We start from the raw sequence: 25,393 nt of genomic DNA on the forward strand, positions 1-25,393 counted from the left end.
ACAATTACATTTAGCAAGCCAAAAATCCAGACTGGTGGTATGACCTGGAATTTTGGAAATTCTTCTAAAAGCAAGAGGGAATCTAGTATTTTATAACTAGAATTTTTGGAACCTAGGAAGCATTTAAACCCTAGAGTATTTAAAATTGGGATTGTTCAACAAAATCTGGGACCTATGGGCTTCATGAGGAGTGGGTGGGACAGAAACCTGGGCCACTATTAAGATGTCTCTGCTTAAGAATTGTTCTTGCTGGCTGGCCTTGCCAGCCCTGTATGCTCTGAGTGCCGGCTTTCTCATCTTTAACATTAAGAGTGAGCAAAATGAACCTTAAAGTACCTTTGAAATCTAAAATTTGTTTCCAAAAAACTGTGGTGCTCTATTCAGTATTATAAACTACCTAGTATTCAATTTTTAAAAAAAAAAGAAAGAAAGAATAAAGTTTGTTACTCTTCAGTCTGCAATTTTGAAAGTGAACAATGAGATCTTTTATACTTATTTTGGTGTGTAGTAGTAATAAGGTTGAAGAGTTCTTCAAAAAACAAACTCTGTGTGTGTGTGTGTGTGTGTGTGTGTGTGTGTGTGCGCGCGCGTGCGCGCATGTGCGCTCGCGCGCATAAATAGATGTATTTCTGTTCAGATCTATCAAGGTCAGCCTCTGTGAATAAACTTACTGCCTTATAGGACAGGCTTTTCCCATTTCAAAGTTTGTTTAGCCGATACTCCTACTTTAAGGAAACTGGGATAACACTATAGCCGTAAGAAACACCCTGGTTTTTGAGAGGGAGCCAGACAGATGATCTTTGTTCTTTATCTCCAAATTTTCATGGCATGAAACTTGCAAAGGTCTGTCTTTGTGTGTTCAGGCAACCTGCGTCACTCCTGCCTGTACTCCTGATAAATTTCTCTTAAGTTAAAAAGCCTCTTCTAAGTAACATTTTTGCCTAAATGTACTCATCTACTCTAAAGGTGTCAAGGTACATGTAAGCCAGCAGCATCTTTTTAAAAATCATAATGGCTTAAAAAAAATAACCCTCAAGTTTAAAACTGTATCACTGATGGAGTCAGGGAAAATTCAGTGACACTAAGTATACTCACAGTGTTGTGCACCCGTCTGCACTGTCCATTTCCAGACCTTTTCATCATCCCAGACAGAAACTCTGTACTCATTAAGCAATAGCTTCTCCTTTCCTCCTTGCAGTGCCCCTGGTGACCTCTATTTCACTTTACATCTCTGTGAATTTAATTACTCTAGGTACCTCCCTCCTGTAAGTGGAATAATACGGTATTTGTGTTTTTGTGACCGGCTTACTCACTTAATGTAGATGAATGTAGCATGTGTCAGAATTTCATTCCTTTTGAAGGCTGAAGAATATTCCATTGTGTGTGTGTGTGTGTGTGTATACACACACACACACCATTTTATCATTTGCTTTTCCTAATTACTAATATAATGCATTAATTCTGATATTTTAGTACAGTCATGGGCATTCTTTTGGCTTTTAAGGGAACGGGTACAACTTGTATGGGTAAACCCAAATAGTGAGTTACAGGGGACACATAATTGTAGAATCCTGTTTGAATTGACCAGCCTCATCCACCTGCATTTATTTCCTCATGAGCTGGAGCCAGTGTTTTCAAGCCCTGCTGCTGCTTCAGCCACGGGCCCCTCTCTGGTGGCCAGAGGACACAGACAGCTCAACATAGTGGGAAGGAGAGGCCCTCAACTCGTTTATTCTGATGCATTGTGTCTGGTCCTGCTGGTGCCCTTATCCCCTCCCCGACTTGTCTTTTTTGACTCCATGAATATATATGTCTAGGTTCCTGGAAAAAGGACTTAGGCCAGTTATTAAGTCTTCTTTCACCCTTTCAAGCTATCATTGAGTATTTAAAGAGAGATCCAGATGAAGAGCACTGGTCTTTATTCTCAGACATTCAGAGTGAGAGTGAGAGTGAGAGTGAGAGTGAGAGTGAGAGAGAGAGAGAGAGAGAGAGAGAGTGTGTGTGTGTGTGTGTGCGCGCGCGCGCGCGTGCGCGCGCACGTAAGGGGTGTATAAGGAAAAGGCATTCAGAGAACAAACAAGTCTACTCTCTGGTCTCTGTGTACTTATTGTTTGCCTTACATTTGCAAAGGAAATTTCCAGAACAGTGTTTTGGCTCTTCTCAAGTTTCCTTCTTTCAGGGGATGGTTTGAGCATTTTCAGTATTACTGAGCAAAGCTCATTTGATAGATGAAGAGCCATCCTAGGGGAGCACAGAGCTGGCCCTGAAGAGAGGCCGCCACCACCACTGCTTCTGTGCAGGACTTTTCTACAGCCTTCTGAGCTGCTTCTCAGAAGGGCTTTTTATTATGAGTGAGAATTGTAGTCATTTGGGGCATGTATGTGTCCCCTGTTTATCATCACTCTTTTGATTTCTTTACTGAAATCTTGACTTAGTTTCCACAGATGTACTTTAAAATCTATTCATTGTTGTGGTGCCCTGTAACTGAGAAAACAAACCTGTGTCATAATAGAACATAAAGGAGGTCTCTAGGGTTATGGAACATGAGTGGGAAACAGCTGTTATCTCTTGTTCACCTTCCTTTTCTTTTTTCTCTTTTTAATTTATTTTTTTATACAGCAGGTTCTTATTAGTCATCACATTTATACACATCAGTGTATACATGTCAATCCCAATCTCCCAATTCATCCCCCCACCCCCCACCCCCCACCGCTGTCCCCCCTTGGTGTCCATACATTTGTTCTCTACATCTGTGTCTCAGTTTCTACCCTGCAAACCGGTTCATCTGTACCATTTTTCTAGGTTCCACATATATGCGTTAATATATGATATTTGTTGTTCTCTTTCTGACTTACTTCACTCTGTATGACAGTCTCCAGATCCATCCACATCTCTACAAATGACCCAATTTCGTTCCTTTTTATGGCTGAGTAATATTCCGTTGTATATATGCACCACATCGTCTTAATCCATTCGTCTGTCGATGGGCATGTAGGTTGCCTCCATGACCTGGCTGTTGTAAATAGTGCTGCAATGAACATTGGGGTTCATATGTCTTTTTGAATTATGGTTTTCTCTGGGTATATGCCCAGTAGTGAGATTGCTGGGTCATATGGTAATTCTATTTTTAGTTTTTTAAGGAACCTCCGTACTGTTCTCCATAGTGGCTGTATCAATTTACATTCCCACCAACAGTGCAAGAGGGTTCCCTTTTCTCCACACCCTCTGTAGCATTTGTTGTTTGTAGATTTTCTGATGATGCCCATTTTAACTGGTGTGAGGTGATACCTCACTGTAGTTTTGATTTGCATTTCTCTAATAATTAGTGATGTTGAGCAGTTTTTCATGTGCTTCTTGGCCATGTGTTTGTCTTCTTTGGAGAAATGTCTATTCAGGTCTTCTGCCCATTTTTGGATTGGGTTGTTTGTTTTTTTATTATTGAGCTGCATGAGCTGTTTATATATTTTGGAGATTAATCCTTTGTCCATTGATTCGTTTGCAAATATTTTCTCCCATTCTGAGGGTTGTCTTTTCGTCGTGCTTATGGTTTCCTTTGCTGTGCAAAAGTGTCTAAGTTTCATTAGGTCCCATTTATTTTTGTTTTTATTTCCATTATGAGGTGGATCAAAAAGGATCTTGCTGTAATTTATGTCAAAGAGTATTCTTCCTATGTTTTCCTCTAAGAGCTTTATAGTATCTGGTCTTATATTTAGGTCTCTAATCCATTTTGAGTTTATTTTTGTGTATGATGTTAGAGAGTGTTATAATTTCATTCTTTTACATGTAGCTGTCCAGTTTTCCCAGCACTACTTACTGAAGAGACTATCTTTTCTCCATTGTATATCTTTGTGTTCTTTGTCATAGATTAGTTGACCATAGGAGCGTGGGTTTATCTCTGGGCTTTCTATCTTGTTCCATTGATCTGTATTTCTGGTTTTGTGCCAGTACCATATTGTCTTGATTACTGTAGCTTTGCAGTGTAGTCTGAAGTCAGGGAGTCCAATTCCTCCAGCTCCATTTTTTCCCCTCAAGACTGCTTTGGTTATTTGGCGTCTTTTTTTGTCTCCATACAAATTTTAAGGTTTTTTGTTCTAGTTCTGTAAAAAATGCCATTGGTAATTGGATAGGGATTGCATTGAATCTGTAGATTGCTTTGGGTAGTATAGTCATTTTCACAGTATTGATTCTTCCAATCCAGGAACATGGTATATCTCTCCATCTGCTGGTATCATCTTCAATTTCTTTCATCAGTGTCTTATAGTTTTCTGCATACAGGTCTTTTGTCTCCCTAGGTAGGTTTATTCCTAGGTATTTTATTCTTTTTGTTGCAGTGGTAAATGGGAGTGTTTCCTTAATTTCTCTTGCAGATTTTTCATCATTAGTGTATAGGAATGCAAGAGATTTCTGTGCATTAATTTTGTATCCTGCAACTTTACCAAATTCATTGATTAGCTCTAGTAGTTTTCTGGTGGCATCTTTAGGATTCTCTATGTATAATATCATGTCATCTGCAAACAGTGACAGTTTTTCTTCTTCTTTCCCAATTTGTATTCCTTTTATTTCTTTTTCTTCTCTGATTGCCATGGCTAGTACTTCCAAAACTATGTTGAATAATAGTGGTGAGAGTGGACATCCTTGTCTTGTTCCTGATCTTAGAGGAAATGCTTTCAGTTTTTCACCATTGAGAATGATGTTTGCTGTGGGTTTGTCATATATGGCCTTTATTATGTTTAGGTAGGTTCCCTCTATGCCCACTTTCTGGAGAGTTTTTATCATAAATGGGTGTTGAATTTTGTCAAAAGCTTTTTCTGCATCTAATGAGTTGATCATATGGTTTTTCTCCTTCAATTTGTTAATATGGTGTATCACATTGATTGATTTGCATATATTGAAGAATCCTTGCATCCCTGGGATAAATCCCACTTGATCATGGTGTATGATCCTTTTAATGTGTTGTTGGATTCTGTTTGCTGTATTTTGTTGAGGATTTTTGCCTCTATATTCATCAGTGGTATTGGTCTGTAATTTTCTTTTATTGTAGTATTTTTGTCTGGTTTTGTTATCAGGGTGATGGTGGCCTCATAGAATGAGTTTGGGAGTGTTCCTTCCTCCGCAATTTTTGGAAGAGTTTGAGAAGGATGGGTGTTAGCTCTTCTCTGAATGTTTGATAGAATTCACCTGTGAAGTCATCTGGTCCTGGACTTTGGTTTGTTGGAAGATTTTTAATCAGTTTCAATTTCATTACTTGTGATTGGTCTGTTCATATTTTCTGTTTCTTCGTGGTTCAGTCTTGGAAGGTTATACCTTTCTAAGAATTTGTCCATTTCTTCCAGGTTGTCCATTTTATTGGCGTAGAGCTGCTTATAGTAGTCTCTTAGGTTGCTTTGTATTTCTGTGGTGTCTGTTGTAACTTCTCCTATTTCACTTCTAATTTTATTGATTTGAGTCCTCTCTTTTTCTTGATGAGTCTGGCTAATGGTTTATCAATTTTGTTTACCTTCTCAAAGAACCAGCTTTTAGTTTTATTGATCTTTCCTGTTGTTTTCTTTGTTTCTGTTTCAGTTATTTCTGCTCTGGTCTTTATGATTTCTTTCCTTCTGCTAACTTTGGGTTTTGTTTGTTCTTCTTTCTCTAGTTCCTTTAGGTGTAAGGTTAGATTGTTTACTTGAGATTTTTCTTGTTTCTTGAGGTAGGCTTGTATAGCTATAAACTTCCCTCTTAGAACTGCTTTTGCTGCATCCCATAGGTTTTGGATCATTGTGTTTTCACTGTCATTTGTCTAGGTATTTTTTGATTTCCTCTTTGATTTCTTCAGTGATCTCTTGGTTATTTAGTAACGTATTGTTTAGCCTCCATGTGTTTGTGTTTTTTACATTTTTTTCCCTGTAATTCATGTCTAATCTCATAGCGTTGTGGTCAGAAAAGATGCTTGATATGATTTCAATTTTCTTAAGTTTACTGAGGCTTGATTTGTGATCCACGATGTGATCTATCCTGGAGAATGTTCCATGCGCAGTTGAGAAGAAAGTGTAATCTGCTGTTTTTGGATGGAATGTCCTATAAATATCAATTAAATCTATCTGGTCTATTGTGTCATTTAAAGCTTCTCTTTCCTTATTAATTTTCTGTTTGGATGATCTGTCAATTGGTGTAAGTGAGGTGTTAAAGTCCCTCAGTATTATTGTGTCACTGTCGATTTCCTCTTTTATAAGTGTTAGTAGTCACCTTATGTATTGAGGTGCTCCTATGTTGGGTGCATATATATATAATTGTTATATTTTTTTCTTGGGTTGATCCCTTGATCATAATGCAGTGACCTTCCTTGTCTCTTGTAACGTTCTTTATTTTAGTAACATTCTTTATTTTTAAAGTATATTTTATCTGATATGTGTATTGCTATTCCAGCTTTCTTTTGATTTCCATTTGCATGGAATATCTTTTTCCATCCCCTCACTTTCAGTCTGTATATGTCCCTAGATCTGAAGTGGGTCTCTTGTAGACAGCATATATATGGGTCTTGTTTTTGTATCCATTCAGCAAGCCTGCGTCTTTTGGTTGGAGCATGTAATCCATTCATGTTGAAGGTAATTATCGATATGTATGTTCCTATTACCATTTTCTTAATTGTTTTGGGTTTGTTTTTGTAGGTCCTTTGTGTTTCCCAATTAGAGAAGTTCCTTTCCCATGTTAGGGAAGTTTTCAACTATAGTCTCTTCAAATATTTTCTCAGACCCTTTCTCTCTCTCCTCTCCTTCTGGGACCCCTGTAATGCGAATATTTTTGTGTTTAATGCTGTCCCAGAGGTCTCTTAGGCTGTCTTCATTTCTTTTCATTCCTTGTTGTTTATTCTCTTCTGCAGCAGTGAATTCCAGCATTCTGTGTTCCAGGTCACTTATCCGTTATTCTGCCTCAGTTATTGTGCTATTGTTTCCTTCTAGTGTATTTTTCATTTCAGCTATTGTATTGTTTATCTCTGGTTGTTCTTTAATTCTTCTAGGTCTTTGTTAAACATTTCTTGCATCTTCTCGATCTTTGCCTCCATTCTTTTTCTGAGATCCTGGATCATCTTCACTATCATTATTCTGAATTCTTTTTCTGGAAGGTTGCCTATCTCCACTTCATTTAGTTATTTTTCTGGGGTTTTATCTTGTTCTTTCATCTGTCTTTCTGTGGGTGTGTTTTTTGTTCCACAGGCTACAGGATTGTAGTTCTTCTTGCTTCTGCTGTCTGCCGTTTGGTGGTCTCCTTTTCTTTTCTTTTCTTTTTTTTTTTTGTGGTACGCGGGCCTCTCACTGTTGTGGCCTCTCCCGTTGCAGAGCACAGGCTCAGCGGCCATGGCTCACGGGCCCAGCCGCTCCGCGGCATGTGGGATCCTCCTGGACCAGGGCACGAACCCGTGTCCCCTGCATCGGCAGGCGGACTCTCAACCACTGCGCCACCAGGGAAGCCCTCCTTTTCTTTTTAAAACTGCTTCTGTTACACATCACCATTGCGCCTTCCTTTCCGGCTTCCTTTGCTTCAGGCTTTCACTTGGTCAGCATGCATAGAAAGTAGGGATGCTTTTCTCTCCTATTTCCTGATATCTAAATCCTACCCATTTTTCAAGATTCAAGTTGGTTGTTAACTGAGGAAGCTTTCCTGGATCCTTTCTTTTCCTCTGTATGGACTTACAGCTTTCCCCTCTGTAGTGCAGACTGGGGTGTATTTCATGGGTCCTGCCAAGCCTGTACGCAGAAATGGTAGGTTTTATCTCCTCTTTCCGGCCATCAGGTGCTGTGTCCCTGGCTGTGCCTCAGGGGAGAAAGTGATGGCAATTGAATGAATACTATTTCCAGTCATGAATGAAATGCAAGAGTTATTTATTTATTTTTATTTTATTTTTATTTACTTAATTTTGGTGACATTGGGTCTTCGGTGCTGCACACGGGCTTTCTCTAATTGCGTCGAGTGGGGGCTACTCTTCTTTGAGGTGTGATGGATTCTCACTGCAGTGGTGTCTCTTGTTGCAGAGCGAGGGCTCTAGGTGTGAGGGCTTCAATAGTTGTGGCCTGTGGGCTCAGTGGTTGTGGTGCACAGGCTTAGTTGCTCCATGGCATGTGGGATCGTCCCGGACCAGGGCTCGAACCTGTGTCCGCTGCATTGGCAGACAGATTCTTAACCACTGCACCACCAGGGAAGTCCCAAGAGTTAGTTATTTAAATGACATTTCCTCCCACAGTAGTATAATGAGTAAGTGAAAGAAAATTCTGTAGAACTTTTCATGCCATTAATTCAGGCATGGAGAACCTTTATTTGTTTTTCTTCCGTAGGTGAGCACATGGGTGAAACATAGTTTTTTTTTTTTTTTTAAATAAATTTATTTATTTTACTTTATTTTTGGCTGCGTTGGGTCTTTGTTGCTGCGCGCGGGCTTTTTCTCTAATTGCGGCGAGCGGGGGCTACTCTTTGTTGTGGTGCGCAGGCTTCTCATTGTGGTAGCTTCTCTTGTTGCGGAGCATAGGCTCTAGGCGCGTTGGCTTCAGTAGTTGTGGCTTGCGGGCTCTAGAGTGCAGGCTCAGTAGCTGCGGCGCACGGGCTTAGTTGCTCCACGGCATGTGGGATCTTCCTGGAGTAGGCTCGAACCCGTGTCCCCTGCATTGGCAGGTGTATTCTTAACCACTGCGCCACCAGGGAAACCTGAAACATAGTTTTATTTAGTTTCATCTAATTTAAAATTAGGGGCAGGTCATTGAGACTTTAATTAATCATATTTACTATGTTTTTAAAAATTTTATGTAATTATTAAATATGCTTTAATGTGAGATTAAACAGTTAATGAAAATGTAAAAAGGTAAAAATGGAAGAAATTTTAATAACCATTCTGCTTACCAAGACTTGAGAATATTGATTTATGCTAGTTATGTTTAAAAACTGATTATCCTTATAGCTCTTAATTTTATCACTACCATTAAGACTAGAAAAATGTAGCCTTTATTTTAATAACTATAAATGCACATTTTTAAAAAAGCAGGTATTTCCACAAGAGTGGAACTATCAAAAAGCTCTTAGAACTATCAAAGGTCTTAGATTTAAAATCGGTCATAATTTTCATCGGTGCTGGCAGAAGGCATGAGACTCCTGGGCCACAGACAAAGGACAGTGTACTACCTATAGCAATAACAGAGCAGAGTATTGGCATTTTTCATGTAGGTTCCTGAGCCCCAGTTCCCCCAGGGCAATATGAACAGAGCCATATGGTACCTGCACAGGCAGTGGGTTGCATTACAGGAAAGGAACCGTGAGCTCAGGGAACCTGAATCTTTTATGGTGGGCAGTGGGCCTACCTTCCCTTTGTTCCCAGAGATATTATCTTTATTATCTCAACAGTAAGCACACTTGCCCTTTGGTAGGGACGAAAGCACTCTCTATCTTTCAAGGCTGTTTGCTATACGTATAGCCTTAAAAATAGCCCAGAACAAAAGGGCAGTTAGTGCCTTACTCTGCAAGATGTGCAGAAGTTCGAGGGACCCATGGAGAATTGTCTCCCAACAAAGAATTGTAGTTATAAAAGGTAGCAGTCCTCTACCAATGCCCCCCAGAACTTCCTGCTCCCTAGAACCCCATCGTGCAATAGAAATATGATGTGAGCCACATGTAATTTTCTACTAGCTGCATTAAGAAAAGCAAAAAGAAACTTACAAAATTAATTTTAATATTGTATGTGACCCAGTATATCCAAAATTTAATCATTTTAATAGTTACGCAGTATAAAAACGTTTTAATGAGATATTTTTAAAAAGCTTTTTTCTTTGAATTTTTTTATTTTTCTTTTTTTGCGGTACGCGGGCCTCTCACTGTTGTGGCCTCTCCCGTTGCGGAGCAACAGGCTCCGGACGCGCAGGCTCAGCGGCCATGGCTCACGGGCGCAGCCGTTCCGCGGCATGCGGGATCTTCCCGGACCGGGGCACGAACCCGTGTCCCCTGCATCGGCAGGCGGACTCTCAACCACTGTGCCAACCGGGAAGCCCTCTTTGAGTTTTATTGAAATGTAGTTGACATACATCACTGTATAAGACACACAGCCTGGGGACTTCCTTGGTGGCCTAGTGGTTAAAAATCCGCCTGCCAATGCAGGGAATACGGGTTCCAGCCCCGGTCCGGGAAGATCCCACACGCCGCAGGGCATCTAAAGCCTGTGCGCCACAACTACTGAGCCCGCGTCCCACAACTACTGAAGTCTGCGCGCCTAGAGCCCGTGCTCTGCAACAAGAGAAGCCACCGCAAGAAGAAGCCCGCGCACTGCAACGAAGAGTAGCCCCTACTCACTGCAACTAGAGAAAGCCCACGCGCAGCAATGATGACCCAACACAGCCAAAAATAAATAAATTAATTAAATAAATTAAAAAAAAAGATACACGGCCTGATGATTTTCCTTTACATACATCACAACATGATTAATACATAGGTTTAGTGAACATCCATCATCTCATATGGATACAAAATTAAATTAAAAATATATTTTCCTTGTGATGAGAACTCAGGATTTCCTTCCTTAACAGCATTCATCTATGATGTGCAGCAGTGTTCATTATATCTATCATGTTGTGCATTGCTTCCCCAGGACTTATTTGTCTTGTAACTGGAAGTTTGCTCCTTATTTGTCTTGTAACTGGAAGTTTGTTCCTTTTGACCACCTTCATCCAATTCCCCCACCTCCGATAACCATAAATGTGAACTCTTTTTCTCTGATGTTTGTGTTTGTAACCACAAAAATGATGTCTTTTTCTATGAGATTTTTTGCTTCTTTGCTTTTGAACTGACATACCGCACTATGTTAGTTCTTAAAATACAGCAAAGTGATATTTCTGTATATTTCAAAATGATCACCATGATAAGTCTGGTTACCATCTGTCAGAATACAAAGATAGTACATAACTATTGACTATATTGACATTCCTCTGTGAGGCCATTGATCCTGGACTTCTGTTTGCTGAGAGAATTTTTATTACACATTTAACTTCATTACTAATGATTGCTCTGTTCAGATTGTCTTTCTTTCTGATTCAGTCTCAGCAGGTTGTATGTTTCTAGAAATTTGTCCGTTTCTCCTAGGTTGTCCAATTTGTTGGCATAACTGTTTGCTTTGTAATATATTTTGAAATCAGGAAGTGTGATGCCTAATGACGTATTAAAATGATGCCTTTGTCTAATACATGTGCTACAATAAAACAGGAATACCTTACACAATGCGGCCATCACAGCTAAATGGAGTCCTACCAGAAAAAATGTTTAATGTAAAGACATTTTACACTCCTTCAAGTTTTAAAATTTAATTTTAATTAATTAAAATAAATTGTTTTCCTTAGTTAGGCTAGCTACATTTCAGTTGCTCAATAGCCAATGTGACTAGTGGCTTCCATATCGGACAGCATAGCCCTAGAAGTAACCATTTTCAACTTTTCACATATTTCTTTGAGTCTCTATTTCCATATCTTTAAATAGCTTGCTTATACTGTTTCTTTATTTTTCAGTTGTAAAGTCTTCCTATTGACTTTCTACTGTTAAAGATTTAATTCTCTTTTATCTCCAAACCCTCTTGCTGTGTGTTCACTTCACAGCCCAGTTTCCCATCCTCCCAATCAGTGATTCTGAAAACTTGTTTTACACTCTTAAAAATTATTGAAGATCATGACGAGCTTTTGTTTATGCGTGATATGTTTATCAGCATTTAGCCTGTTAGAAATTAAGACTGAGAAAAAATTAAATATGTAAAAAAACAATGATAAGTCCTTTGCATATTATCATAAGTAATATTTTTTTAATGAAAACCCTTTCATAAAAATTTGTGAGAAGAGTAATAACATTTTATATTTTTGCAAATCTCTTTAGTGTTTGCCTTAATAGAAAACAGCCTAATAGAAACGAGAAAATACTTGCCTCTGAACTCATTCTGAAGACAAATCACATGCTATGTAGCCTCTGGAAGACTGCACTGTATACTTGTAGTAAGAATATGGGAGTAAAAAGGGTGAATGTGATATCCTAGTATTATTATGAAAATAGTTTCAAGATTCTCTGTATATTATCATAATTTTTTCAGACCATGACTCAGTGTTTATATTATTATGACCATGTATTAGCTGAGCTATCGTAGCATAAACTGAGTTAAGCAGCATACCATGGATTTTTTTTTAATTGCACTTTTTTGTTTTCCTTAGAGATAATGCCTTCTTTTCATATATATATATTTTTTTACTACGTACATTTTACTTATTCAACTCTGAACTCTATGTTGTCAAAATCTCTTCAAAATACATTCTTTTACAGCAGGTATTTTCTCCCTTTTGTCTTAAATATCTTCTGTAGCCATTCGACCTGGTTCAGTTAAGACTGGTTTTTTCCTAGGACCCCTGCATATCCTAGGATTGCTTTTCCTCAGAATCCTGGGAATTTCTGTTGCCTCTCTTTTATATTGGATCCCTGATGAGTAGGTCCCCTGTCTTTTTCTTGATATGCAGTACAGTCGTCCCTCAGTATCAGCGGGTGGGTGTGGGTGTGGTGGGGATTGGTTCCAGACCCCCCGAGGGTACCAAAACCTGCCAGTGCTCCAGTCTCTTATATAAAATGATATAGTATTTGCAGGTAACCTATACATATACTCCTGTATACTTTCAGTCATCTCTAGACTATTACCTGGTACAATGTAAACACTATGTAAATAGTTGTAAGTACAATGTAAATAGTTGCTGGAGAATGGCAGATTCAAGTTTTGCTTTTGCATCTTTCTAGAATGTTTTTCCCCAATTTTTTTTTTTTTAATGATACAGTGGACAACTCAGTCTACATTTCTTTTTACAGTAGTGCTAGTTTTTTTTTTTAATTATTTATTTATTTTTGGCTGTGTTGGGTCTTCGTTTCTGTGCAAGGACTTTCTCTAGTTGCGGCGAGCGGGGGCCACTCTTCATCACGGTGCACAGGCCTCTCACTGTCGCAGCCTTCTCTTGTTGCAGAGCACAGGCTCCAGACGTGCAGGCTCAGTAACTGTGGCGCACGGGCTTAGTTGCTCCGCGGCATGTGGGATCTTCCCAAACCAGGGCTCGAACCCGTGTCCCCTGCATTGGCAGGCAGATTCTCAACCACTGCGCCACCAGGGAAGCCCAGTGCTAGTTTTTTTTTTTTTTTAAGACCATTATTTATTTACTTATTGGCCGTGCCGTGTGTCTTGTGGGATCTTAGTTCCTTGACCAGGGATCAAACCCATGCCCCCTGCAGTGGAAGTGCAGAGTCCTAACCACTGGATTGCCAGGGAATTCCCCCAAATATTTTTGATTTGAGGTTACTTGAATTCAAAGATATAGAACCCACAGATACAGAGCCCATGGATACGGAGGGCCAACTGTATAGTATAAACTTGGGGGCCAGATTGTGTAGGTTTGAATCTTAGCTCTCTCACTTACTAGGTATGTGACTGATACTGTGATTTATAATAAATATGTAAGTCTATCTGGTCTAATGTGTCATTTAAAGCTTGTGTTTCCTTATTAATTTTCTGTCTGGATGATCTGTCCATTGCTTCCATTGCTGTAATTGGGGTGTTAAAGTCCCCCACAATTATTGTGTTACTGTTGATTTCTCCTTTTATGGCTGTTAGCATTTGCCTTATGTATTGAGGTGCTCCTACGCTGGGTGCATAAATATTTATAATTGTTATATCTTCTTCTTGAATTGATCCCTTGATCATTATGTAGTGCATGGAATATCTTTTTACACCTCCTCACTTTCAGTCTGTATGTATCCTTAGGTCTGAAGTGGGTCTCTTGTAGACAGCATATATAGGGGTCTTGTTATTGTATCCATTCAGCCAGTCTGTGTCTTTTGGTTGGAGCATTTAATCCATTTGCATTTAAGGTAATTATTGATATGTATGTACCTATTACCATTTTCTTAATTGTTTTGGGTTTGTTTTTGTAGGTCTTTTCTTCTCTTGTGTTTCCCTCCTAGAGAAGTTTCTTTGGCATTTGTTGGTGGTGCTGAATTCTCTTAGCTTTTGCTTGTCTGTAAAGGTTTTAATTTCTCTGTCGAATCTGAATGAGATCCTTGCTGGGTAGAGTAATCTTGGTTGTAGGTTTTTCCCTTTCATCACTTTAAATATATCCTGCCACTCTCTTCTGGCCTGCAGAGTTTCTACTGAAAAATCAGCTGATAACCTTATGGGGTTTCCCTTGTATGTTATTTGTTGCTTTTCCCTTGATGCTTTTAATACTTTTTCTTTGAGTTTAATTTTTGTTAGTTTGATTAATATGTCCCAGTGTGTTTCTCCTTGGGTTTATCCTATGTGGGACTTTCTGTGCTTCCTGGACTTGGGTGGCTATTTCCTTTTCCATGTTAAGGAAGTTTTCAACTCTAATCTCTTCAAATATTTTCTCAGACCCTTTCTCTTTCTCTTCTTTTTCTGGGACCCCTATAATTTGAATGTTGGGTGTTTAATGTTGTCCCAGAGGTCTCTGAGATTTTCCTCAGTTCTTTTCATTCTTTTTCCTGTATTCTGCTCCTTGGAAGTTATTTCCACCATTCTGTCTTCCAGTTCACTTATTCATTCTGCCTCAGTTATTCTGCTGTTGATTCCTTCTAGTGTATTTTTCATTTCATTTACTGTGTTGTTCATCACTGTTTGTTCTTTAGTTCTTCTAGATCCTTATTAAACATTTCTTGTATTTTCTCGATCTGTGCCTCCATTCGATTTCCGAGATTTTGGATCATCTTTACTGTCATTACTCTGAATTATTTTTCAGGTAGATTGCCTATGTCCTCTTCATTTATCTTTCTTGTAGGTTTTTACCTTGCTCCTTTGTCTGTAACGTATTTCTCTGCCATCTCATTTTTGTTGATGGCTTGGGCTGTGTTCCTCTCTTGCTGGTTGTTTGGCCTGAGGTGTCCATCGCTGGAGTTTGCAGTCAGTTGGGTGGAGCCATGTCTTGGTGCCGAGATGGGAACCTCTGGGAGGGCCGACACTGACTAATATTCCCTAGGGCTTGAAGTTCTCTGTTAGTCCAGTGGCTTGGACTTGGCATTCCCACCACAGGGACTCAGGCCTGACCCATGGCCTGGGAACCAAGACCCCACAAGCCGTGCAGCATGGCAAAAAAGAAAAAAAAGATACCCCCCCCAAAAACAGACAACAAATGAAAAAGATCAGAAGAATAACAAAGATTAAAAAACAGAGTAAAATTAGGAAAATAAAAAATATTAGAAAAAATAAAAATTAAACAACAACAAAACAAAACACAAGAGCAAGAAAAAAAGAAAGAATTAAAAAAATAAAAACTCACTGGTGGCTCTGCTGTCAGTGTCCTTGCCCTCACGTGAGCCACATCCAACCCCCGCCTCCCCAGGAGGGCCTCCAAGACCTCTAGGTAGGTCTCTGGATCCACTGTATCAGCCCCACCTCTGCATGTTTTCCTTTCACCAGCATCTGCTCCTGAAGCTGACCTGGAGTATATGAGCCCGTGTAGGCCAGCTGGGGTGCAGGCTTCCGTGGGCATGTCCACAGGGGCTGACATAGCTGGAGGAGGCTTTGTGGCAGGGGGCGGGGGTGTGGTGCTCGGATCCACCGGGACCCACTCAGCCAGAAGAGGCTTTGGGGGTGCGACACAGCCGGAGGAGGCTCTGTCAGGGGTGGTGGTCCCCCAAAGGTCCCCTCCTGTCCCTGCCGATCCCCCCGCCATGAGTGGGTCCCCCTGAGTGTGGGAACCTCTCCTCCTCCCATCCAACCCCAGGTCACCGGCCCCATCCCGTCTCCACCCGTCCTCCCCCCCTTCCCTCCCTTGTCCCACCTGGCTGTGCCGGGACCCCTCCTGTACCCCTGTGTCTGAGGTCCTCCTCCAGTGTCCAGCAGGCGCTCCGACGCACCCATGTCATACTTATGAGGAGACGTGAACTCCACGTCCTCCTACTCTGCCCTCTTGACTCTGCCCCTCTCCCTAAGAGCTCATTTTTATTCTCTGTTCCTTTTTCATAGTCTCTTGTTCTTGTTTCATGGCTGCACTAGTTTCTCTTATGCCTTTGCCGATAATAGCACTAGGATTTTGTTGTTGCAGTTTTCATCTCTTGATCTTAATTTCTCCATGTGACAGAATATTTAATGGATACAGATTCCTCCCACTGCAGTATCCCTGCCCTCTTGCAATTGATTTTGCTTGTCTTCCTATCCAGAAGTAGAAGCTTACTTCCTCTGCAATCATGGCTGGCCTGGTGACTTTCTCTGACTACTAGAACGTGACAGAAGTGATGTTGTGTATGTTCTGGAGCTTAGCCCTTATGAGGCTTTGGAGCTGCTGTGTTCTCTTGGTATGCTGCCATGCAGCTGCCAAGTGAGGAATCTTGTCCAGACTAGCAGATGATGAGAGGCACCCCAGCTGGCGTCCAGTACCATGTGCAGACGTGAATGATCTGTATGGAACCCTCCAACCCAGACAGTCCTCCATATGCATGCAGCCGCCTAGGTGAGCCCAGGTAAAGTCAGAAGGACTGCCCAACCAATTCTAAAAGTAGTGAGAAACCATAAATTGTTGTTCTTTTCAGTCATTAGGAATTGTGGTTGATTATATGGAAATAGTTAACTGATACTCTCCTCTGTTTTTTCTGTTTGTTCTGATCTCTTTTGTGTCATGAGCTTTTCTTGGATATCGGGTGGTTTTCTCTTATCTGAGGCCGAGGCCTGGGGGATATATATGCCTGCCTGCCAGTATTCTGGAAATGAGGACCTGTGACATAATTCCCTTGTTTTCAGGTCGGTACTCCTGCCCTCAGCTGTGCCTTGTACCCTCCCGGTCAGATACCCTCTGTTTCACATTTTCCAGAGCTTTTCACTGAGGCCCGGAAGGGTATTTACTGGGTTATGAAGAATAGGGGTCTGGGAGTCTTAACAGCCTTTTAAGTAGATTTTCACTCAGTGGAGTTTAACTCCACTTCACACACCGCTTCCAGAGGAGTTGTGTTGCCAGTTCCGGAGCCTTCTGAGGAGGAGCAGATGGCTGATGGTGGGAGGTGCGGGGTAGGGGGAGCTGTGCTGTAAGTTGAGTTGCCTCTCAGCTTTCTCCTCTGCCTGCTTCAGGGTCAGCTTTCTGAGATCTCCAAGTCAGTTACCACTCAGTCCCTCTAGCTTTCAAAAGTTTGGTGCCATTTCCTCAATTCTTTGAGGGGTTTAATCATTTACTATAATTTCATCCTTAAACAGCATGTTCTTTTTGATAGACTCTCTAAAATAGGATAGCCCTTGCTGCAAGTGTAGAGAACTGGTGACAGAACCCTTCTCTGACATTCAAAAGGGAGAGAGGATAGATGTTCAATTTTTAGCAGAGGAACGTGGGCTTCACTTGAGAGAGACTTTCTTTCTTTCAGCAAACATAAGTAAGCAATTCTCTGTGCTGCATTCTGTGTCTGGCTCTAGGACATGGGGGTCTGAAGAAGTGAGACATGGGCCCTCTTCTCCCTCCATCATACCATCTGGCTTTAGTTGGTGTAGAAAGCGCCCTTTCCCAAGGGAGCATAGGAAACATGGTCCAGTTTGGTTATAGAAAGTCCCCTGTTGCCTATGTTTCCTTGGCTGGAGCCCAGGGAAACTCTGGGATGGATTCTGGGAGACAACGACCTAAACTGTGGAGTTTGGTGCTGAGGTATGGGGACCCCAAGAGCTGTTCCTGGCCAGTCTGGAGAGGCAGGCATTGTGGAGTCTCAGGAGTTCGTTTTAACATGAGACCTCAGAGAAGCTAGGGAGTTCACTGCAGTGAGTCACAGACTCACTAGGCAGACTCACTAGGCAGCAGAGACCACCCTTCAGTCAGGGCACAGCTGTCAGGAGACAGAGACCGGGTACCCTTGGATGACGTGAGGCCATGGAGGTGCAGGTGGCAGAAAGAACCCCACCCTGGTTGGCAAGGCCTCTGCCTTGGGATCTTACCTGCTTCCCACTCCTTCCATTGGCCTGCTTCAGGGTGGCATTTGGGCACCGTGGCTTGAGTCACGATCCTCTGAGATACTTGCATGGCCTTGGCATCAATCATAATAGTATTTTCCTCCCACCACAGCCTCTGGGCCACAGAACAGTAGTCCTTGTAGTCTGAAATTGAGCCCCGGAGGAGTATTCAGTGAAACTAAAGAGTGACTGAACTTAGACCATGCTTCCTGCTGCAGAAGGGCAATAGGTTGTGAACCCTGATTTATCGATCCAGCTATTTGTTTATACAGGCACACAGATGTGTGCACATACATGGTGTGTACACGTGTGTGTGTGTGTACTTTTCTTTTACAATTTTTATTTATTTAATTTATTATTTTTGGCTGCATTGGATCTTCGTTTTTGCACGTGGGCTTTCTCTAGTTGTGGCGAGTGGGGGCTGCTGCTCATTGCGGTGCATGGGCTTCCCACTGCGGTGGCTTCTCTCGTTGCAGAACACGGGCTCTAGGCACACAGGTTTCAGTAGTTGTGGCATGCGGGCTCAGTAGTTGTGGCTTGCGGACTCTAGAGCTCAGGCTCAGTAGTTGTGGCTTGCGGGCTCTAGAGCTCAGGCTCAGTAGTCGTGGCGCACAGGCTTAGTTGCTCCGTGGCATGTGGGATCTTCCCGGCCCAGGGCTCGAACCCGTGTCCCCTGCATTGGCTGGCGGATTCTTAACCACTGCACCACCAGGGAAGGCCGGTGTGTACTTTTTTAAGAAAGAATATTTCCAGTACTTAAAAAATGGTACAATAGGCAATAGGTAGAATTATTCTTATCTGTAGTAGTTTTATTTGGATTTAAACCAGAATTACTTTGGTGGAAATTGTTGAAGAAAAGAATTTACCTTTTTAACTTCTCCTTTCTTTTATTATAGTTGACAGTTATATCTGTCAGCTTTAACCTTAACAAAGGTTAACAAAGCTAACCAGTGCAGAGCCCTTCCTATCTCTCTTTTTTTTTTTTAATTTATTTTTTTGGCTGCATTCAGTTTTTGTTGCTGTGCGTGGGCTTTCTCTAGTTGCAGTGAGCGGGGGCTACTCTTCATTGTGGTGCGTGGGCTTCTCATTGCGGTGGCTTCTCTTGTTTCAGAGCACGGGCTCTGGGCACAGGGGCTTCAGTAGTTGTGGCTCACGGGCTCTAGAGCTCAGGCTCAGTAGTTGTGGCACGTGGGCTTAGTTGCTCTGCGGCATGTGGGATCTTCCCAGACCAGGGATTGAACCTGTGTCCCTTGCATTGGCAGGCGGATTCTTAACCACTGCACCAACAGGGAAGTCCCTTTTTTACTTTTTAAAATTTAATTTTTAATTGAAGTATAGTTGACGTGGTGTGATATAAGTTACAGGTATACAATATAGTGATTCACAGTTTTTAAAGGTTATGCTCCATTTATAGTTATTATAAAATATTGACTATATTCCTTGTGTTGTACAATGTATCCTTGTAGCTTACTTTTTACATAATAGTTTGTACCTCTTAATCCCTACCCCTATAATGCCTCTCCCCTCATCCCTCTCCCCACTGGTAACCACTAGTTTGTTGTCTATATCTGTGAGTTTGTTTCTTTTTGTTATATTCACTAGTTTGTTGTATTTTTTGTTTATTTTTAAATTACTTTTTATTGGAGTATAGTTGCTTTACAATGTTGTGTTAGTTTCTACTGTATAGCAAAGTGAATCAGCTATACGTATACATATATCCCCTCATTTTTGGATTTCCTTCCCATTTAGGTCACCATAGAGCATCGAGTAGAGTTCCCTGTGCTAATCAGTAGGTTCTCATTAGTTATTTATATTTTATACATAGTATCAATAGTGTATATATGTCAATTCCAATCTCCCAATTCCTCCCACCCCCTGTTGTATTTTTTAGATTCCACATGTAAGTGATATCATACAGTATTTTGTCTTTCTTTGTCTGACTTATTTCACTTAGCATAATGCCCTCCAAGTCCATCCACGTTGTTGCTGATGGCAGGGTTTCATTCGTTTTTACGGCTGAGTAGTACACGCCCCCCGTCCCCAACATCTTCATCCATTCATCTGTTGATGGACACTATCTCTTTGTCTAGGAGTCTTAGGTGTAATTAGAGGCTGAACAAGGAAATCCTGATTGTTCTTAGAGGTGTGTACGTAAGTATGTGAATAGTCATGTAAATATGGTAAATCCTTTTCCTTCCAAATTCTGAATATGTTATGTCATATTAATTTATAATAAAATATATATTATTCCCCCTCTCTCCCTCTTCCTGCTTTGCCTTTCTATTATTAAAAAAGAAATTAAGGAGAAGATAGCCTGAGCCACATGTAGCTCATTTCTTTAAACATTTTGTTTCATTTGCTTCTTTATATGGTGATAGTTTTCTAAATTAAACTAGTAAGTGTGTGACTGAGATGAATATCATCATTTTGGACTTGGTTCATTTTAAAATACAGAGGCAAAAAGAAACGAAATCAAGTTAGTTGTAGTGAGGTGGATGGATCTAGAGTCTGTCATACAGAGTGAAGTAAGTCAGAATGAGAAAAACAAATACCATATGCTAATGTATATATATGGAATCTAAAAAAAAATGATTCTCATGAACCTAGGGGCAGGACAGGAATAAAGACGCAGACGTAGAGAATGGACTTGAAGACACGGGGTCGGGCGGGGGTAGGCTAAGCTGGAACGAAGTGAGAGAGTGGCGTGGACATATATAGACTCCCAAATGTAAAAGAGATAGCTAGTCGGAAGCAGCCTCATAGCACAGGGAGATCAGCTCGGTGCTTTGTGACCACCTAGAGGGGTGGGATAGGGAGGGTGGGAGGGAGGCGCAAGAGGGAGGGGATATGGGGATATATGTATATGTATAGCTGATTCACTTTGTTATACAGCAGAAAGTAACACAACATTGTAAAGCAATTACACTCCAATAAAGATGTAAAAATAAATAAATAAAATACAGAGGCACGTGCTAGTCATATCTAGTAGATTTTAATTTTGAAATGCCGCTATAGCACTTATTTTTTTACGTTGTAAGGTCTTCTGATGTTTCTTACTTATTCCAAGCTGAAATCTAGATCTGATGATCAATGGTTTTTGGACTTCTCTTATGTGCATCTCCTCATCTATTTATCACTGTGCAAACAAGCCTGCATTAGTTGTAGTCTTTACCTCTACTGTAAGTTTTTGATCAGATCCTTACCATTGAGCTGTTGAATGCAAAGAGCACTTGGTGGAAGAATAAAATGAGAAAGAGGCCTTTTGCGTGGAACAGCAATGTAATTCTAAACACCCCCTATGGCCAGTTATGTGATGCTGGTCAAAGTGTACAACCCCTGTGTTTCAACACCCATCCCTGCCATTGCTCTGTGCTCCTAATATAGTGTTGTTGAATCTCGGGGAAAACAGTGTTTAAGTTATTAATACTGATGCTCTCCCAAGCTAAGCCACGGATTACACTGTGATTGATTTTGTCATCATCTCATGATTCTGATTTCTTTCAAGTCAATGATAATTATTTCCTCAACCCCCTTCATTTGCTTTTTTTCAATGTAGTTATTACAGATTCACCCCAAACTCTGCCAGTTGCTTACATTGGCTTTCAATATGCTGATTCCCATCAGTTATTCCTTCCATTTCATCTTCTTGAAGACATCTCTTCCAGGGCCTTCTGACCCACTTCCATCTTCTATATTTGTCTGTGGCCTATTACACACACAGCCTAGGGTGTTCCTTTACTGTCCTGCTGGTATTTCCTTTCCTTCCTTCTGGTATTGTGATACAGTTTCTGATTCTAATGTTTTCCTCTTTCTTGGTTTATACTTTAGTTTTGATGGAGCTCATCCTCCAGTAGCTTCCTGAAAAAGGATGCATAATGGTAAATATTTTGAAGGCTTGCCTTTCTTAATATGTAAAATGTTTTTATTTTACCCTTAATTTACTTAGTAGTTCATCTGGTTCTAAGAATTCTCATCTGGAATTCAGTTTCTTTTAGTACTTTGGAGGCATTGCTCCATTATCATCTGGCTTCTTTGGTTGGTTTTTATGGTTTTTATGAAGACATTTTGCTTCTGAATCTTTTTCATGTGGATTATTACACCATCCGCCCCCCTCCCCCCTGAAACCTACATAACTCTTTTTACCTTTTTACCAGTGCTCTGACATTTCACGATTAGTACGTATGTCTTGGTGTGGGTTTGTTTTCACCCATCATGTTGGTATTCCAAGGGACTTTTCAATCTGGAAACCATCCCTTTGTTTTGAAATACAGTCTTGAATTATTTAATTGATTTAATTATTTACTTCCATTTTTTCTGTTTTCTCTTTTTGGAGGTACAATTCGGATGGTGGATCTCCTGGTCTGGTTCTCTAAAGTACTATATTTTTTTCTCTAATTTTCCATCAGGTAGTTTGCCTATTTGCTTAACCTCCCGAGAGTTTTTCTCAACTTTATTTTCCAATGCTTCTATTGAGTTTTTCAGTTTTTGCTGTCATGTTATTAAGTTTTAAGAGCTTTTTATTTGCCAGGTGTTCTGTTTATGTGGTTTCTTGTTTGTTCTAATCATTGTTGTGAGGCAAACCACCCCAAACATAGTAACATAAAACATTGCTGTTTTATTTTTTGCTCACACATTCTGTGGGTCAGGAATTCAGTTAAGACTTGACTGACTAGGGGCTGGAGTCATCTGTGGCTTCTTCATTCACGTGGCTGGCACCTGGGCTGGGATGAATTGAAGACTGGGTTCAGCTGGGACTGTTGACTTGGGTACCAGTGTGTGGCCTCTCTGTGTGGCTTCTTGCAACATGAGAAGTGAACTTTCCCTCTGGCGGGGAGCTTCTGGAGAGCACATTTTCCAAGACAACCAGGTAGAAGCTACGTGGTTTTATATGACCTAATCTTGGTGGTCACGTAGTAGCACTTCTGCCAAACTCCACACTGGTCAGGGTAAACATAAGGTTGTCCAAATTCAAGGGGAAGGGAGTTTTGACCACTTCTTGATTGAAGGGTGGGAAGATCACATTTCAGAAGAGCATATGGTATGGTAGTATTTTTCTGCCTGTTTTTAGATAATACAGTCTGTCTTGCATATTGATTAATTGTATACAATACCTTTTCTTACCTCTCTGAGGATATTATTAGTAGTTTTCTTTTCCCTGTGCAAGTCTGTCTCCTTGAACATTTGGGGGGCATTCCCAATGTAAGCAGCATGATTAAGTCTTTGTCACTTGTCCTGGTTGGATTCCGTAGACAATAAACTCCTGCATTGTCTTGGCTCCCAAAGTTCTGGGAGCTGACAGCTGGAAATAGGGAAGGAGATGAGATCTCGATATTTATTGTCCTTGGGTTCACTTAGTCTGACTGTCTCCTCTTTTAGGAAAGGCATCAGTATTCCAGTGAAGGACCTTTTCCAGGGCACTCACATGACAGTTGCCAAGTCCTGTAGTAGGTCCTGGGTGAGGAAGCCTTGGTATGTATCTGGGACTTTTATTTTTCTTGCTATCTCAGAATTCATGAGCTTTGGTTATTTAGAATGGTTCTTATTGTTCAGTCATTGGCCTCATTGACTAATCCCACTCCACATCCTTCAAGAAATCTATGTGATTTGTGAAATCTGAAGGTGAAGGAACACTGGGCCCAGCGGTATGAACCTCTGCCATATTTTTGTTATTTGTTTTTCATTTTTATTTTTTAATTTTATTATTTATTTATTTTATACATTTATTTATTTTTGGCTGCATTGGGTCTTCATTGCTGGGCACGGGCTTTCTCTAGTTGCGGCAAGTGGGGACTACTCTTTGTTGTGGGGTGCTGGCTTCTCATTGCTGTGGCTTCTCTTGTTGTGGAGCACAAGCTCTAGGTGCGTGGGCTTCAGTAATTGTGACACACAGGCTCAGTAGTTGTGGTGCATGGGCTTAGTTGCTCTGCCGTATGTGGGATCTTTCCGGACCAGGGCTCGAACCCATATCCCCTGAATTGGCAGGCGGATTTTTAACCACTGCGCCACCAGGGAAGTCCCCTGTTATTTGTTCTTTAATATTTTCAATATTCTTTGTGTGTGCTTAAACTAAGTAATGTTTGATGACTGAAGTTCCATTGAAATAATATAGTATGCGGACATTTATGCCTCCCTTTAAACTCTTCCACATAGAAATCCCTTTCTTAATGAACTCTTATTTTCCCTTCACCTTCTCCTAACTCTTAGCCAAGTTTTGTTTAAGGGAATGTTCTATATCTTGAAGTTAGGCTAGTTAAATACTTTGAATGATACATCATTGGAAGAAATGTATCTTCTCTATTCTCCATGGTGATAAATACACAAAAACATTATTAATAAAATAGACTTGTTTTCTCACACGCTTACCTACTTTACAGACACTTATCCATCATGTTAAAACCTGAGACTCATGATTTTACATTTTAAAAAGCATTTTTCAAAGCATGATGGATGTTTAGGATGTGGATGAGAATGGTAAAGACAAGGCTTTTTTGAGGTGAGATCTAAGTTTCTGGCCAGTTTCTTGAGGTGAGATCCAAGTTTTTGGTCAGGAACTTGTCTTTTCCGTATGAATTTTGGGGTGACTATGAACGCACATTCTTTAAAAAAATCTGTTTAGGATAGTTCTTCTACTTCTTGTTTAAAAAACTCCACATGGGCTTCCCTGGTGGTGCAGTGGTTAAGAATCCTCCTGCCAAAGCAGGGCACACAGGCTCGAGCCCTGGTTCGGGAAGATCCCACATGCTACGGAGCAACTAAGCCTGTGCTCCACAACTACTGAGCCCGCAGGCCACAGCTACTGAAGCCCACGTGCCTAGAGCCCATGCTCTGCAACAAGAGAAGCCACTTCAATGAGAAGCCCGTGCACCACAGCGAAGAATAGCCCCCGCTCGCCGCAACTAGAGAAAAGCCCGTGTGCAGCAACAAAGACCCAACGCGGCCAAAAATAAAAATAAATAAAAGAAACAAAAAAAAATTCCACAGGTGCTAGTCTTTTGTTTTTTGGTTGAGTTGTAAGAGTTCTTTATATATTCTGGATATTTATCAAATAAATGATTTGAAAACATTTTCTTTTATCCTGTGGGTTGTGTTTTCCCTTTTTTTTTGTTTGCGGTACGCGGGCCTCTCACTGCTGTGACCTCTCCCGTTGCGGAGCACAGGCTCCGGACGCGCAGGCTCAGCGGCTATGGCTCACGGGCCCAGCCGCTCCGCGGCATGTGGGATCTTCCCAGACCGGGGCACAAACCTGTGTCCCCTGCATCGGCAGGCGGACTCTCAACCACTGCACCACCAGGGAAGCCCTGTTTTCACTTTTTTGATGGTGTTCTTTGAACCACAAAAGTTTTAAATTTTGATGGTTTAGTTCATCAATTTTTTTTTCTTTTATTGCTTGGGCTTTTGGTGTCATATCTAAGAATCCATTGCCAAATTCCAGGTCATGCA

General features: G+C 40.9%; 1 protein-coding gene across 4 annotated transcripts in view; it reads left to right on the forward strand.

Annotated features, from left to right (window-relative positions):
- GCNT1 (glucosaminyl (N-acetyl) transferase 1) overlaps positions 1-25,393 on the forward strand; it is a 197,354-nt gene that overhangs the window by 22,514 nt on the left and 149,447 nt on the right. The window contains exon 3 of one of the 4 annotated variants that reach the window (XM_033858189.2): positions 23,330-23,422. The exons of the other annotated variants lie outside the window; for them this stretch is intronic. The gene's annotated coding sequence lies outside the window, so the exon portion shown is untranslated. The remainder of the gene's footprint in view (positions 1-23,329; positions 23,423-25,393) is intronic. 4 annotated transcript variants of the gene reach the window in all.

Source organism: Tursiops truncatus, chromosome 6 (assembly GCF_011762595.2).
Source record: "Tursiops truncatus isolate mTurTru1 chromosome 6, mTurTru1.mat.Y, whole genome shotgun sequence".
NCBI lineage: Eukaryota > Metazoa > Chordata > Mammalia > Artiodactyla > Delphinidae > Tursiops > Tursiops truncatus.